We start from the raw sequence: 16,728 nt of genomic DNA, 5'->3' as shown, positions 1-16,728 counted from the left end.
TGGATCCTAGTCGAATTCGTTAACTGCTGAGCCATGACGGGAACTCCGCAATGCCAGATCTTTAATCCACTGAACGAGGCCAGGAATCAAACCTACATCCTCACCAACACTACGTTAAGTTTTTAACCCGCTGAACCACAACGGGAACTCCAGGATAGTTGTAACTTTTAAAAGAAACATTCTTGTGGTTGTGGCATGTAGAATGAACTGAAAGGGGAAAACAAGTCTGGAATTAACCTTGTGGTCTGGAAGGCTGGTGCCTTGGTTCGTTTATTCATTTAGTCAATCGAGCTTTCAATGACTGAACATTCGATTGTGGCTTGTTTCATGTATGTCAGGGTAACAAGTAAGGACGAAAGAGTCATGATCTTTGCCTTCACAGAGCTTTCAGAATCTATTGAAGGAATACAAACGAAACAAAAACTGATATTACTATTTCCTTAAAAGCTGGGATAAACACTATAAGCATGAAAAGCTTGCTGGTAAGGACAAGAATAAATTTGTTATAATTTTGGGAAAGAAGAGAGAGAGAGTACATGTAACAGAGATAGGAGAGGAATAATAACATGGTTTGGAGGCAGAATAAGAAGGAAGATTGGGAGGTCCCCTGGTGGCTCAGTGGTTAACGAATCTGACTAGGAACCATGAGGTTGCGGGTTCAATCCCTGCCCTTGCTCAGTGGGTTAAGGATCTGGCATTGCCGTGAGCCATGGTATAGGTCGCAGAAGCAGCTCAGATCCCACGTTGCTGTGGCTGTGGTATAGGCTGGCAGCTATAGCTCTGATTGGACCCCTAGCCTGGGAACCTCCATATGCCGTGGGTGGGGCCCTAGAAAAGGCAAAAAAAAAAAAGAAGAAAGATTGATGTATTGGAAGAATTCAAGATGACCCTGAGTTCTGAAGCCTGGAGGAAAATGTTCTGTCACTTGCCTCACATTCTGGATTTTGATGATTCTCTGGTGTCATTTGTCATGTTCTTCTAACACCTGTCTTTCCTGTGAACCATCAGTTTAATATGGGGGCTTGATTGAATTCAGGTTCAGTTTTGCAGCTAGAATCTATCTTAGGTGAGGCTCTGGCTTTCCCATCTCCTCAGACCTGAGAAGGTCACTACTCTTTGATGGCCTTTCTGAAGCGGTGATGTTAAGGTTGATTGGTGGCCTTAGGTGACTTCAGACAGGTTCCTCATTGACTTGTCACCTAAGGGTTTCAGTAACCACTTAAAAACAATTAAGAGCTGTCAAACCGTGATTTTCTAATTCTGTGATTCCTTGGGTCTTTATTGCCCTCATCAACTATTTGGCTGTCCAAAGACAAAAAGATTGAACAAGAAGGGTAGAATGAATGCTTGGTCATTGTTCATTATTGACCAATTTTTGGAATAATGAATTGGTCCCCTAGCATCCCCCAGACATGCCCAGTGTTTACTCTTTAGTATTTTTAGTGTCACAATGAATTTCTGAGTCTTTAACATGGTCGGTATGTTTCAATCCATTGCTGTTGTACAGGAGGAGAAAATTTTCCTTCTACTCTCTTATATTCAGTGCCTGGGGACTGTGGATCAAATTGACAAAAGGCAGATTAATAGAAGGTTTATCATGTATGCACATGGGGGCCTCAAAAAAAGGTAGAGAAGATGCAAAGAGAAAATTAGATCTCTGGGGTTATAATTGTTTTAACAAAGGACAATTCATTTGTGGGGAAATGGCCAAAGGAAAAGGGACTTGGGCTGCTGTGGGTGGTCGAATGTGGAAAGGTAAATATATGAGAAAAATTAATGGAGGATAAAGATCATTTTAGTGAGCATTTTTTTTTGTGGTCTCATCTCTGTACCATCTCCAACTCCAGTGATAAATGTTTTTCTCTTCCTGGTTTGAGAGAAGGGGCTGCCTTCACAGAGGGAAACTCTTGTCCTGCCTTTAGGCAGATGGAGGAGAGCAAAGAACTCTTTCTGCATCTACCGTTTCTCAATTGCCTTATGCTAAAGTGGCATATTTTGGGGTGGCACATACTGATTCCCTTTACATCATTATTCTCTCTCTCTCTTTTTTTTTTTTGGCCAGATCCATGGCATATGGAAGTTCCTGGGCCAGGGATCAAATCTGAGCTGCAGCTGTGACTTGTGCCATAGCTGCAGAAATGCCAAATCCTTAACCCACTGTGCTGCGATGGGGATTGAACCTGTGCCTCTGCAGTGACCTGAACCACTGTAGTTAGGTCCTTCACCTACTGTGCCACAGTGGGAACTCCTCATTATTCTTTTCAATGTTCAAATAATTTCCTCTTTGGCTAGTAGGAGCCATTTCAGGTTGTCTCCTGTTTCCGTTGAAACAGCCTGCTAGTCACAATAGCTGGATCTCTGGTTTGATGGCAGTTCTAGGCTTCTCATATATTTCTTGTGTCAGACCCAGGATAAGTCTTTTCTCCAAGAAGCACTGGTTCCTATTAGGGGGAAATGGTATTTGGAAACCAAAATCTGGGCACAGCAAATATATGTAATTGAACGTGATTCTGTCATTTGAACAACTTAAAGGATTTTCAAAGAAATTGTATATATATAATCTTATAAAACAAATAGTACTTTGGCACATTGAATTTCCTCTGTAGACTTGTCCAATAAAGCTAATGAAATATGACTTAAAGGTTGTTATATATTACACATAAAAATGTCTTACTGGAGTTCCCTTTGTGACTCAGTGGAAAAGAATCTGACTAGTATCCCTGGCCTTGATCAGGGTGTTAAGGATCCATTGTGGTTGTGGCTGTGGTGTAGGTCAGCAGCTACAGCTCCGATTTGACCCCTAGCCTGGAACCTCCATATGTTGTGGGTGTGGCCCTCAAAATACAAAAAAAAAAAAAAAAAAAAAAAAAATCTTGTTGGAGTTCTCACTGTGGCTCAGTGGGTTAAGAACCCGATGTAGTCTCTTTGAGGATGTGGGTTTGATCCCTGGCCTCTCTCAGTGGGTTAAGGATCCAGCATTGGCCATAGCTGTGGCATAAGTCATAGACATGGCTCGGATCTGTTGTTGCTGAGACTGTGGTGTAGGCCAGCAGCTGCAGCTCCAATTCGACCCCTTGCCTGGGAACCTCCATATGCTGCAGGTGTGGCTCTAAAAAAAAAAAAAAAAAAGTCTTATTAATTTGTGACCACCCTGCGCATGTTAAGAAATTTTTCTCGTGAGTAGTGGTGATGAATAACTTTCTACAAGAAAATCTTTTTTTTTTTTTTTTCTTTTCTTTTTAGGGCCACACCTGCGGCATGTGGAAGTTCCCAGGTTAGGGGTCGAATCAGACCTACAGCCACATCACAGCCATAGCAGCATGGGATCCGAGCTGAGTCTGCGACCTACACCACAGCTCACGACAATGCCAGATCCTTCACCCATTGAGGCCAGGGATCAAACCTGCATCCTCATGAATCCTAGTCGGGTTCATTAAATGCTGAGCTGTGAAGAGAACTCCAAGAAAAACTTTATGAAAACTTATGAGCCCTTCTATGATCTGAATATTTGTGTCCATCTCCCCCAACTCTTAAAATTCATATGTGAAAACGTAACGCCCAGAGGTGATGGTAGTGAAAACTAGAGTCTTTGGAAGGTGATTAGGTCTTGAGGCAGAGCCTTTATAAGAGAGACCCCAGAGAGATAGCTCACCCCTGCCAGCATGCGAGGATGCAGTGAGAAGTCAGCAGTCTGCAAGCCAGAAGAGGACTCTCACCACAACCTGACCGTGCTGGCACCTTGACCTTGGACTTCTGGCCTCCAGAACGCTGAGAAAAAAATTTCTGTTGTTAAGCCACCCAGTCTGTGGCATTTTGCTATAGCAACCCAAACAAGCTAAAGCAAGTGCTAAATGGCCTCCTGTGCTGTCACAAATTATGAGAAAATACACAACTGCCCTGGTGGAGAGTCGAAACTATGAATTGAGGATATGTTTTCATCTTTTCCGAATGTTCCTTTTTTTTTTTTTTTTTTTTTTTTTTTTTTTTTTTTGTCTTTTTAGGGCCGCACCAGTGGCATATGGAGGTTCCTAGGCTAGAGGTCTAATCAGAGCAGTTGCTGCCGGCCTACACCAGAGCCACAGCAACGCAGGATCCGAGCCGTGTCTGCGACCTACACTACAGCTCACGGCAATGCCGGATCCTTAACCCACTGAGCAAGGCCAGGGATCGAGCCCGCAACCTCATGGTTCCTAGTCAGATTTGTTTCTGCTGCGCCATGACGGGAACACTCTGAATATTCTTTAATGATGTTATAATGATTTTATTTTTCAGTTAAAAAAAATCACACAATTACAGAAATTCTGAAAGAAGAGATAAACCCCAAGTGTTTAAGGAATGAAAGTTGTTAATTCCATCAAGAGCAATGTTATCTTGTGCCAAGAGAGGCAAATACTGGAGACTTTTTAGAGGGATTTGACCCTATGCAATTCTGGATGCTGACACATTGGTCTTTGTGTCTGGTCTCGGTGAAGCTGGAAGGGAAGGCAGATGAAAGAGGGGAGCACACGGACCAGATGGGACCATGAGGAGAAGGTGGAAACCATGAGAATGGACGAGAACCCTTATTAGTTTCTCACCGTTTCCAGCTTCAGCGGTGGGGGAAGAGGCATGGAGCAAAGCGTGCCCTGGGCCTAGGAATTGGAGAAGGTGGAGGAAAGTCTGGGGGTGGTGGAGCCGTAGAGGCCTGGCTACTGCCTGGTGTCACTATGTGGGATGCAGTAGAGCGTGGTATCCTTCCACCTGTCATCCTAAGTGTAGTAATTATAGGGCTGCTACTTCCCTTCTACCTTCCAAACTCCAGAATGTCTTTCGTGGTCCACCTTTGCTGATTCTGCTATGTCTTCATCTTCATCGCATGGGTGTCATGCCACATGTCTTTCTTGGAAGTATTTCACTTAGGCATCACAGCTGTATGCATCGTCTCCAGCAAGGATGAAATAGTCTTCCTTTAGTCTCTCATTACAACAAAGTGTGTACTGAGGTCCTTCCTGTAGAGTCACTGCTTCGTTATGAGCTGGGAGACCCGGAATTAGTAAATTACAGTTTTAGCAAAAACACATTTCCCCACCGGGTGAGGCTATATGATTACAACCCTCCCTAGAATGAATAAAAACCCAAACAGAAAATGCATCTGCCCCGTGAGGTGGTGAAATCAGCAGATACAGTTTATTGCTGATGCTGAACAACATGTAAGAAAGACATCATCTCCTAAAGACCATTCAGATTTCAAACATTCTTTCAAGTTTTGTGGTTGAGCAATTAAGGCAACCTGATTAGGAACTTATAATACTCCTAAATTCACGTTTCGGTGGTGGCTTTCTCAGAAGAAATCTGACTGCTCTCCAAGGCGATTCCAAATCCATCGGAAGGTGACCTCTGTTCATTGGTTCACTTCTAATTCTTAATCTCCTCTCTGGGAGTAATTTCCACATTGTTGAAAGTTGGCTTCTGTTCTGCCCCGACTAGCTCTGTGATCATACTTATAGGGCCTGGAGCTCCACCTGCCACATCTTGAAATGACAGGGTTGGACGTGGATGATTTCTAATGCTTCTAATGGCTTTAACGATATGTGTGACTCTGACGGATTAAATGACCACTTTCCCGTAACCATCGGGTTTCTCTCTTCACGCTGCCAGAAGACAAATGTATGGCCCCATGTGACATATAATTAGTACTAAGCTTATTTCTGGCTTCATTTAATACATGCTTTCATTTTCTCATGGTTCCTTCTCTTATCTAATTCTATTTCATATTTCATTGTACTTGATATTATCTTTGCAAACTGTCTTAAATATACTTTGGAAAATGGCAGGGTATAGAGGCAGAAACCATTTTATTTCATGATACAGAAGCAGTGACACTGGATTATAATTAAGAAAGTGACTTCCTAGTCATTGAGTGTAGAAAAAGGATTTGAGGATTTCAGTGATTTGAGTTGTGTGCCGCGTTGTGGGGAAGACTTTTCTTCTTATTCTTCTTTCTTTTCTTTTCTAGGTCTGCACCAGGACACATGGAGGTTCCCAGGCTAGGGGTCTAATCTGAGCTGTAGCCGCTGGCCTATGCTACAACCACAGCAACGAGGGATCTGAGCCGAGTCTTTGACCTCCACCACATCTCATGGCAACACCGGATCCTTAACCCACTGAGTGAGGCCAGGGATTGAACCTGCAATCTCATGGTTCTTAGTTGGGTTCGTTAACCACTGAGCCACGATGGGAGCTCCAAGACTTTTCAATGTGTGTATAAGCATAGACACATCAAGGAGAGTGGTGGGTTCTCCTTTATCTGACTCCTTCTTTGCACAGGCCCTTAGCTCTAGTCTGATTTCCCTACTTTCTACAAACATGCCAAGCTCATGCCAAGCTTCAGATCTTTGTTCTTGATCCTCTATCTCTGGCTACAACCCCTTTCTCACTCCGTGAATCTTGAGGCAAGATTTCCATCCCTAAACATGCCTGTTTGGCTTTTTAGGGCCATACCCACAGCATATGGAAGTTCTAAGGCTGGGTGTCACATTGGAGCTGTAGCTGTCCACCTATGCCACAGCCACAGCAACGTCAGATTGGAGCCACATCTGCGACCTACACCACAGCTCATGGCAATGCTAGATCCTTAACCCACTGATCGAGGCCAGGGATCAAACCCGAGTCCTCATGGATACTAGTCATTTAGCTACCATTGAGCCATGATGGGAACACCAACACATGCCCTTTTTAATTATCTGACAAGGCTCATTTCAAATCTTACCTCCTCCCCAGTGCCTGCTGGGTAAGTCTGCCTCATGGAATTGAGAACTTCAGATTGTATCATCCTACACTTTTTTAAAAAGCACGGTATTTAGTATTTTAAGACTTGCAAAAGCTAAGTCTGATGTGGCTTCACTTCTGGATATGCTTACAATCTCTATGCAAAGAGTGGGAGCCAAAAATATACCCCTTACTTGATCAATAGTCATAATGACAACAGTATAAACAAAGATGTAAGCTCCGAGATTCTAAAAATATTTTGAAAGGGGGTAAAAAGTGGAGCTGGAGATGATTTAGTGGTCACCAAGAACCTCAGGTGTTTTCATTGAAAATATGAACTCAGCTGTTTAAAAGTGGCTTAACGGGTTTGTTTTGCTTCTCACCTAGGTTTCTGTGACTGGCAAATGCAGCACCAAACGTGAATGTTCTACAAACCATAGCTCATACCGGAAATGTGTGTTGTGGCTTGAGGTTAAGTGTCATACCTGAGCTCGTGCATCTTTTATGAATGCTCCCAGCCCAGGAGGATGAGACTCTAGGCAATGTGGCACTTGCCTATTTATTTGCTGATTCATCCTCTGGATGGCTTAGGTCTATGGGCAGAACCCTGTCCCATCACATCCACCACTGGTTCTCTAGACAAGACTCACAGTGCTGGACCCTCCTCGTTAACCCAGAAATGGATTTTTTTTTTTTCCAGGGCCACACCTGCGGCACAAGGAGGTTCCCAGGCTAGGGGTCAGATCAGAGCTGCAGCTGCCGGCCTACAACACAGCCACAGCAATAGCAGATCTGAGCCGTGTCTGCGACCTACACCACAGCTCACAGCAACGCTGGATCCTCGACCCACTGAGCAAAGCCAGGGATCGAACCCACAACCTCATGGTTCCCAATCAGATTTGTTTCCCCTGCACCACGAGAGGAACTCCCAGAAATGGATTTTGAATCAAGAAATAAACACTTCCAGAGCCAAGATGCCTCAGCCCACCAGAAAGAGTTTTATTTACCTGTTAAATGTTTTGATATTTTTGTTGCCAGCCTGATGGCTGTGGGAAGTAGTTTTTGAAACCCAAGTTCAGGGTCCATGGCTTTTTGCCAACGTAGTCTGATGTCTGGGCCCATATTTAGCATAAAGTGGTACCTCCCACTCCCCCCCAGCGAGGTTAAAATTGGGATACACTGTTCTCTTTATTTGGCTTGTTAAAACCACAGGTCTCCTTTGAAACCCAAATTATTGAAACAGTGAAATTTGAGGATTAGTAGCTGTCTGGTAAACATACATTTTGCCCCAATGCGAATCACAGAATTAGAATAGAAGAAATTCCTATTTAAGATTAGAATATTACTATAGTTTTGCTTTTAAGGTAAATACAGTTTTTGTGTGGGTTTGTGTGTACCAGGAGGTTGTGGGTCAAGTTTGTCCAGACTAGTGCTTTAGCAAAAAGAAAAATTATCGTCTATTCATTACTAGAGAAACTATATATATATATATATATATATATATGTATATATATATGTATATATAGCTTTTTAGGGCCATACCCATGGCATATGGAATTTCCCAGGCCAGGGGTCAAATCAGAGCTCTAGCTGCCAGCCTACACCACAGCCACAGAAACATGGGATCCGAGCAGTGTCTGTGACCAACACCAAAGCTAATGGCAACGCCAGATCCTTAACCTGCCTGAGTGAGGCCAGGGATCGGACTCACATCCTCATGCATCCTAGTGAGGTTCTTTAACCGCTGAGCCACGAAGGGAACTCCCACAATATTTTATTAATATTATCATACATTTATAATTTCTACTCAAATCTCTGCTTCCCACAGATATTTGAAGCAATTCCTGTGACTTAATAACCATATATCACAAGTTCTGATGTAGTAATTACTTTGTGCCTGGCACTGTTGTGCTTATATTTATTTATGGTTACACGTAGTTCTATTTACATATGTATATTTGTGGCTACCGTCTATTATTAACTCATTTGCTCTTCCCATTTAACAGATGATAAAACTGAGGCATAGAGTTGTTAATTAATTACCCTAAGGTGACAAAGGTGGTGAGGGGCAGAGTCAGGGTCCTTTCTCAGGTAGTTCAGCTTCAGAGCCCAAGCCTATGCCCTCTGCCACTATGCTAAGTATTAGAGTAGAATGTGACAATTCAGTTGCTCCCATCTGTTCAGTTCAGATATTATCTCCTTGAGGGATCTTTCCCTGCCCACCTCTGCCCTTTGTTGAAATAGGCATCCATCACATTTTCTTCCAGAGCACTCCATCTTTAATTCATTTGTTCATTCATTTAATTTGGCTGCAAAAAAACAAGCTGTGGCAATGCTGGATCCTTAACCCACTGCACTGGGCTGGGGATGGAACCTGCACCACTGCAGAGATAATGCTGGATCCTTAACCCATTGTGCTACAGCAGGAACTCTTCCATCTTTAATTTAATTTAATTTAATTTAATTTAATTTATTTTTTTTTTTTTGTCTTTTGTCTTTTTGTCTTTTTTGTTGCTGTTGTTGCTATTTCTTGGGCCGCTCCTGCGGCATGTGGAGGTTCCCAGGCTAGGGGTTGAATCGGAGCTGTAGCCACTGGCCCACACCAGAGCCATAGCAACGCAGGATCCGAGCCGCGTCTGCGACCTACACCACAGCTCACGGCAACAGCGGATCCTTAACCCACTGAGCAAGGGCAGGGACCGAACCCGCAACCTCATGGTTCCTAGTCGGATTCGTTAACCACTGCGCCACGACGGGAACTCCCCATCTTTAATAGACCACCTATCACCTTGTATAATAATTGTTCATGTCCTATTAGACTTTCCTTAGAGACCCTATATTCCTTGAAGGGTTGTGTTTGATTCATTACTGAATTCCTAGAACAGATCTGATTTGTACCATGAACTGACTCTTGATATATTTGTTGAAAAAAAAAAAAACAAATGAAAGAGCAAACGAATGAATGATTCTGACCCTGTACCTTCAGCTGTGCTTTTTAGTGGCAACCTTGCCTGTTCTCTCCCATAACACATTTCAAAAGAGCTTGACAAATCATGGTGATGCCTGCCCAGGTGCCAGAATTCAAGACTAAATCTCCCAGGGGTGACTACGTGTTTCAAAGTCATTGCCAGAGGGAGGAAAATGTGTTATATTTGACAGGAGAAACTGATGAACAAACAGTAGGGCTATGTATGTTTCAAAGGGGTGATTGCAAGCTTTTTGGACAAAGACGGTGAGCTGTATTCAGGAACTCTAAGGAATTTCTTAGTTACAAGCATGTTCCTGACATTTTAGCTGTCAGACATTTTTCTCCAATGAAATGCCAAGAATGTGCCTGAGAGCAATATGTGCCTTTCATTCGGAGGCTCATCTCTGAGTTCCTGATGAGGTGTGACCCCCCTCCTCAGGTATGCCCTCCGTACCCCCCACACTTTAGCCCAGAGGACACTGGCCATCCTTTCTCTGGTTGCCTTGGCAACGCATACCAGCCTTTGGAAGTTCAAGCTACACTCAGCCCTTTCCCCAAATAAATGCTGACTAAGCTACCCTGGTAGTGGAGCCTTAGGGTCCCTTAAAAAACTTAACATGATGTTAGTTTTAAAATTTGCTATCAGCCATTTTGAATTGATATGCTCTTTCATGCCTATGTTTCCATGAATTACGGTAAATATAGATGATTTTACCACTATTGTCTTTTAATCCTACTAGCTTTCTAAATGCTTGATGCACACCTAAACTGCATGGTTGCCTTTGCCAATGGAATTTTTTATTTTCATAACTTTATTATGTCTAGTTCTGTTCTTTTTTATTTTTTCCCTGCATACAGAAGTCCCTTTAACATTTCTTATAACACTTGTTTGGTGATGTTTTTGCTTGTCTATAAAACTCTTGATTTCTCCATCAAGTCTGAAGGAAAGCCTTGCTGGGTAGAGAATTCTTGATTATAGATTTTTCCCTTTTGTCCCTTCTGGCCTTCAGAGTTTCTGCTGAAAAGTCAGCTGATAGTCTTATGGGAGTTCCTTTGTATGTAACTGGTTGCTTTTCTCTTGCTGCCTTTAAGACCCTCTATCTTATCTAAATTCCACTTATTTGATTATAAACATCCTAGTGTGTGTGAAGTGGTGTCATGTGTTTTTTTTTCTTTTTCTTTTTAGGGCCACACCTATGGCATATGGAGGTTCCCAGCCTAAGGATCTAATCAGAGCTACAGGTGCTGGTCTACACCCAGCCACAGCAACTCAGGATTTGAGTCGTGTCTGTGACCTACACCACAGCTCATAGCAATGCCGGATCCTTAACCCACTGAGCAAGGCCAGGGATCGAACCCACAGCCTCATGGTTCCTAGTCAGATTCATTTCTGCTCTGTGGGAATTCTTCATTGTGGTTTCGATTTTGAATTTCCCTAATGGCTAATGATGTTGAGTGTCTTTTCATGTGCATGTTTGTCATGGTACATTTTCCTTGGAGAAATGTGTGTTCAAGTCCTTTGTCTGTTTTTAAACTGTGTTGTCTTTTTGTTGTTGTGTTGATGGAGTTTATTATATAGTCTGGCTATATACTCTTACTGGCCTCATAGACTGAGTTAGAAAGTGTTGCTTTCTTTTCTCTTTTTGGAAGATTTTGAGAAGGATTGGTATTAATTCTTCTTTAAATGACTACCCCTTGTTTTTATAAATAAAGTTTTATTAGATCACAGCTGCATTCATTTGTTTTCATAACATCTGTGGCTGCTTTTGTATGACTGTCTGTGGCAGAGTTGAATAAATTGCGCCAGAGCTGTATGACCCGCAAAGTGAAAAATAATTCCCATCTGCCTCTTTACAAATAATTTTGCTGATACCTACTTGAGACTGTAATTCTTGTTTCCTGCTCCTAGGATTTTACTTATGTGGAAAACTGAGAAATTTTCCTTTTCAGAGTAAAAAGCTCATAATCACTTAAACAATTCCTTAGGCCAGTTCGTCCTGCAAGTGCTGTATTAGGTATGTTTCTATGCTTGGGGAAATGGAATGAGAAAGAGCCATAGCTTCTCATTCTAAGAAATAGTGCTGGTTGTTTGTGACAGTGGAGAAGACTAAAGTGCTTTGGACATAGGATGCGAATGTAGGAGAGACAAAATTTCTGAGTTGTGCAGTTAGGTGTTGGGGTGATGGGGGTGAGGATGGCTTCTCACTTCACCAGACAAGACTGGGGGGAGCTCAGAGGTACAGGGGAAGACGGTCCATTTAGTTTTCGATAGGCCGAGTTCAAGGTGAATTTTAGTGTTGAAACAGAGATGGCATGAAGGAGTTTCCGTTGTGGCGCAGCAGAAATAAATCCAACTAGGAACCATAAGGTTGTGGGTTTGATCCCTGGCCTTGATATGTGGGTCGGGCATCCGGCATTGCCTTGAGCTGTGGTGTAGGTGGCAGATGCAGCTCGGATCCTGTGTTGCTGTGGCTGTGGTGTAGGCTGGCAGCTGTAGCTCCGATTGGATCCCAAGCCTGGAAACCTCCGGATGCCACAGGTATGGCCCTGAAAAAGCAAAAAAAAAAGAGATGGCACGAAGAGGAAGCAATTCACCCCTAAAAAGCAGTCTGCCTGGCCTCTAAATAATTAATGTACCAAAGCAAACTCTCAGATCCCACTTACTTACTTGGAGAGGCATTTGCTTCCTAATTGGGCTCTTCTAAAGAGGTTGGATGTGGTTGCCATTCCCCTCCTCCTGATTTGGAACCTTAATCCTGTCTTCCTAGGCCTGTTCTGTCAGCCCTGAGAGTTTTCTGCATGGTTTCCCTTTGGAGGCATGTCCAGCCCTCCCACAAATTGCATTTCCAGTGCCCTGCTGTGTTTTCAAGTTTGAGGTGCCTGAGCAGATGATGTATTCCCTAAGTCTCATTAAGTACACAATTACATTTACTCAATTTCCTTGATTTGCATGAAACGGAAGAAAAACGTGTACTAGTTTTTAGAAAAAAAATTTTTTTTTTTGCCTTAAAAGAGCAGTGGGGAGCAAGGGATGCCTCAAAATAAAGGACTCAAGATTGAAGACGGAGTAGTAGGAAGACTCATTCAGGCCAGTATAGGTCTGAGAATGGGGAAATTATGGTTTATGTAAATGTTTCAAAGCCTGATGAAATAAAAATAATTTAAGGTAACAAAAATTAGGAGAGATAGGGGAGACAGGAGGCCTTTCACACAGGGCCTCAGTCCAAACTGTTTAAAATCAGTCCAAACTGTTTAAAAATAGAATAAGTATTTTAAACTGCCAGCAACAAATGGTGACTCTAGGCTGCTAAGGACTTAATGATTTCTTTCTTTTTTCCTTTCTTCCTTTTTCCTTTCTCTCTCTCTTTCTTTCTTTTTCTTTCTTTCCCCCTCCCTCCTTGCTCCCTTCCTTCCTTTACCAATTTCTTTCTTAACCTTAGATGACAAAGAAACATTTATCTAAAATTCTGCAATTCCCTCTACTTCAATTTCATTGTCCTTTTTTGAGGGCTTATAAAGTCAGATTAACTATTTTTATTTTTTATGTTTTATCGTTTTGCCTTTTCTAGGGCCGCTTCCCACGGCATATGGAGGTTCCCTGGCTAGGGGTCAAGTCGGAGCTGTAGCCACTGGCCTACACCACAGCCCCAGCAACTCGGGATCTGAGCCGCGTCTGCGACCCACACCACAACTCACGGCAATGCCAGATCCTCAACCCACTGAGCAAGGCCAGGGATCGAACCAGCAAACTCATGGTTCCTAGTTGGATTGGTCAATCACTGAGCCACGACGGCAACTCCCAGATTAACTATTTTTACATGGCACCCATTTTATGATTTCATTCTAGTGAAATTATTGTCTTGATGTCCTTGTCTACTTATCTAGCAAACATTTATTCTTTATTTTATTTTTTCAGCCTTATTGAGATATAATTGACACATAACATTCACTCTTTTATCTGTACCTTTTTCAGAGAAATTCTGAAATACTATTTACAGACTCTTGCGTAGCTCACTTCTGTTTGGCAGAAGTTATTTCCTTCTTAGAACTTTTCTATATTGCTAAGCTTTTAATGCTTTTACTACAAATGTAGGTTTTACTTAAGAAGATAAAGGTAGATAATACTCTTTCATGCATTCAGTTTTAAAGGTTAGTGATTTTTAAGATTACGTTTAAAATTTATTTATTAATTTTTTTTTTTTTTTTGTCTTTTTAGGGCTGCACCCTGGGCACATGGAGGTTCCCAGGCTAGTGGTCCAATCAGAGCTACAGCTGCTGGCCGACACCACAGCCACAGCAACGCCAGATTCGAGCCCCGTCTTCGATCTATACCACAGCTCACATGAATGCCAGATCCTTAATCCACTGAGCGAGGCCAGGGATCGAACCCCTGTCCTCATGGATACTCCTCTAGTTCATTAACCACTGAGCCACAACAGGAACTCCAGATTATGTCTAAAATTTCTTACTGTGAAAGTTCCCATGTGGTACAGCTGGTTAAAGGTCCAGCGTTGTAGCTGTGGTGCAGGTTACAACTGTGGCTTGGGTTTGATGCCTTCCCCAGGAACTTCCACATGCTGCAGGCACATAAAAAAAAAATATATATATATATAATATAAAAATATATAAAAAAGTATATAAATAGAATATATAAATATAATTATATATTATATACATAATTTTTATATAATATATAAAATAAATATATATATAAATATAATATATAATATATACAAAAATATATATAGTTGAAGATAAAATAATGAAATTTCGGAATGCATTTGGGCTATGACTTACCATCACATTAGGAAGATCATTTTGCTACTTCTCATTATTCATTTGAAAAGAAGATTTTTTTAAGATTCTTCCTTTTTTTACCAACACAACTGAACTCATGAAACATTTACCCTTTCAGGTTAACTTGCTTAATTAGAAGTATGAGCTTTTTCCTTAAGTTTCAGAGTCTCTTTTTAAATAACTCAATTGAACAAGGAGATCCTGCTGAATAGCATTGAGAACTATGTCTAGATACTCATGTTGCAACAGAAGAAAGGGTGGGGGAAAAACTGTAATTGTAATGTATACATGTAAGGATAACCTGACCCCCTTGCTGTACAGTGGGGAAAAAAAAAAAATAAATAAATAAATAACTGGATTGACATTGCTAATACAGAATCCCAGCCCGAAGGGAGGAGCATCCCACCACTGGTTTTATTGGTCTCGGAGAACAGTAAGGCCATTGAAAGGACTCAGAGAAACAGCAACATCAGTGCGTGTTATATGTGATACCTGGATCTGTTGTAAACGAAGAAAGACAAATTGGAAATTAAATATCAACTGTGCGGCGATAATAAGAGCTCTGGTTGAATTTCCAACAACTAAGAAATTTGTTTAGGTCAGACCTGTGAGCTCACCTGTGACTGTATGACTATGTTTCCATTCGAATGGAAACGGATCATTTTAAGGAGGGAACTGAAGTTTTAATAAATGCATTTTCAGCTTCTGTGGCAGAAGTTTAATCTCTCTCTCTCTCTCTCTTTTACTCCTCCTGGTACTATTTTTTCTTTCCTTCTCTTTCTCTCCAGCTGCCGTCCTCATCTTTCCTCCCCCGGTTCTGTCCCCACCTTTCCCGTCTTCTGTTCTTTTCTCTAAATGCACAGACATTATTGACTTAGGCTTCCCTTCCAGATCCTGACAGATGCTAGCGATGCCCTAACACCCTGCGTCTAGGGTAGGCTTCGCTGTGCTCTAACCCCAGTGTTTATGCTGCCTATTAAAGGCATCACTTTTTGGAAATATATAGGGAGTTAAATGATCTCTGACAGCTGTGAACTGCAGGAAAAAAAAGGACTCCATTGTTCAAAGAGCTGCCTTTAATATTGAGAAGCCCTTGGTAAACACTGGAGTCTGAAGTATGGCAAATGTTAATTGGCCGTAAACTTAACAAGAGCTGGTTTTCCTCCCTTCCCTCAACCTCCCCCAGATCCTTCCCCCACTGCCTCTTCCCGAGTTCTAGTTTCTTATACCACACTTCCATCTGCTTTTGTAAACTCACCTCGATGGTATCTAAGACTTTTGGAAATGCAATTTTCACCCAACACCTTTTTCTTAGAAGCAGATAGTGCACAACTCAGACTAATTAGAGGCAAGAAGGCTAACATGCTGAACCTTCAAATGTACCGTCTATGGATGGCCTTGGCACCCCAGATGAATTTCCCTGATACTTCCACCTTTGTAAGCCATCAAATGCCCGTTTCCTTCTCTAGCATTGGTAGTGTTTCTTTCCTTTTCTTTTTTTTTTTGGTCTTTTTGTCCTTTTAGGGCCACACTCATGTCAGATGGAAGTTCCCAGGCTAGGGGTTGAATCAGAGCTGCAGCCACCAGCCTACGCCACAGCCACAGCAACGCGAGATCCGAGCTGCATCTGCGACCTACACCATAGCTCATGGCAATGCCGGAGCCTTAACCCACTCAGTGAGGCCAGGGATTGAACCCATGTCTTCATGGATACTGGTCAAGTTTGTTAACCCCTGAGCCACGATGGAAAATCTGGCAGTGATTTTCAAAAGCAAACTTCATCCCTGGGCATTTGATGAATAGGTAACAAGGGTAATAAGAACAGTATAAGATCATTAAGTTGTTCAGAATGAAGAATCGTGGAAGCCTCTGTGGCCTTCTTCCTACCTCGATTGTTCTCACTACCCTCTTCCATTAGCCAAATTTTTTGTGTCCTATTAGGTCCCACTCAAGCCCTACTATGTCATACTTTTTATGACTTCTCTAGTTGACACTGTGAGTTTTGTTTTATAATCAACATTTGTAGTACTTGTAATAATTAAATACTCACATATTTTTTAACATATATTTTGGCCAGAATTTACATTTTATAGAACTTTACTGTATAAAAAATTAGTGTCATTAGAGAGTTCCCGTTGTGGCTCAATGGGTTATGATCCCAACTAATATCCATGAGGACGTGTTCAATCCCTGGCCTTGCTCAGTGGGTTAAGGAT

The sequence above is a fragment of the Sus scrofa genome, chromosome 10, assembly GCF_000003025.6.
Source record: "Sus scrofa isolate TJ Tabasco breed Duroc chromosome 10, Sscrofa11.1, whole genome shotgun sequence".
Taxonomy (NCBI): Eukaryota; Metazoa; Chordata; class Mammalia; order Artiodactyla; family Suidae; genus Sus; species Sus scrofa.
The sequence above is the reverse complement of the archived record's forward strand: the minus strand, read 5'-3'. Positions refer to the sequence as shown.